The following is a 1,624-nucleotide window of genomic DNA, read 5'->3' as shown; positions in this document are numbered from 1 at the left end:
ACACTCAAAATATGATGTATGACTCGGCAGCTGTGGAATTGACTGGGGCTTTGGTGTGTTACAGCGCATTTTCTTTTCTGGGGAAGGAGAAAAGGAGAGGAAAAAAATCACAAGCTACAAAATCAAGAATAATTAGCATATTCAGTATAGCAGAAAAGGTCAGACCCATAAGGCAGCTTAAGAAAGAGGCTATTACTCTTGATGAGGACAAATAGCATGTACTCATGGCCGTTAAGTGGCTCAGATGGCTGTGATATGGCATGGCTGAAGGTAATTTGATCACATTTTCACCATGTGTCACTGATTGTAGGGTTATCTACTTTGTATAAAATAATTTGTCACTCATTATGATTGGGGCATCACTCTTATTGTAGGGAATAAATAAAGAAACATCTTAATCAGTCTTATGTCTGAAATTTGAGTTCTTTTCGATATATTGACCTCTGTCTTATACTTCCAAAGAACACAAACTGACAATTTCTTAGTGATAAATGAGGATTATTCATTATGGCTTATAATCTAAAGAGTACATAATGAGGAAATAAATCAAACAAAGAATAAAACTGATTTTAAATGGTTAGATAAAAGGGGTCACTGAGTTGACGATATTGATGGAAGTAAGTGATTTACAGTTATAAAAGAATGGAGGGATGTTAGGGGAGGATTAACTTCTCTAAGAGATAATAATTTTCATTCAACATCAACTTATAATCACAGACAGCCGTGGGTCATGCCTATTTTGTTGAAGAGCTTCAGTGCAGAGATGAATCTTTTTTGGTTAATCATTAGCCAAAAAAGGAAAAAAAAGAATTAATAAGATACAAAACGCATTTATGTCTCTCAGTTTAAGTTTATTTAAACATTTCAGTGGTTATGTGAAACATTAATGCATGAATCACAAAAAATACAGAATAATAAAACAAGGCTCTTGAAACAGCCGCTCTTGTCCGTCTGTCCTTTTTCAGTAAATGGCGCTGCCAAATAAACAATGTCAAATGCAATGCAATTACTTCCATTTCTAGACTAACAAGGCAGATCATGCCAAAACCATTTTTTAAATAAAAATAAAGTGCTGTATGAAAGGAAAATAAAAAATACTCTCCACAATAAACATAAATCTTACTAGTATGTGTTTAAGAAAATGAACATATCTGTGCAGTCAGGGGTGAGTTGTGAGTGCAGAAAAATACTCTTAAGCTCACGACAACACATTTAAGACCAAACCAAAACCATTTTTTAAATAAACATAAAGTGCTGTATAAAAGGAAAATAAAAAATACTACTGGTTTCCTACTGGTTTGTATTTAGCCTAAGAAAATGAACATACAGTATCTACGCGGTCAGGAGTGAGTTGTGAGCAGAGAAAAATACTCATAAGCTTACAACAACATATTTAAGACCTACTGGTTTTTAGGAAAATGAAGTCAGGGGTGAGTCATGTGTGCAGTCTGTTCATCATAAGTCGAGCTGCAGAAAACACTCTTTGATGGCACTGATGTCCCTGGGATGCACAAATATTGCCTGGCCAACTTGACCAGCCTTGGGAATTGTTTTGTGTTTGCTTTTCACCAGTTAATGGGGTTTACATCCAGAAGAGCAGGGTTATCACAGTGGGCTGGCTGCT

This window comes from Thunnus maccoyii, chromosome 13, assembly GCF_910596095.1.
Source record: "Thunnus maccoyii chromosome 13, fThuMac1.1, whole genome shotgun sequence".
NCBI classification, from domain to species: Eukaryota; Metazoa; Chordata; class Actinopteri; order Scombriformes; family Scombridae; genus Thunnus; species Thunnus maccoyii.
Note: the sequence above shows the minus strand (reverse complement) of the source record.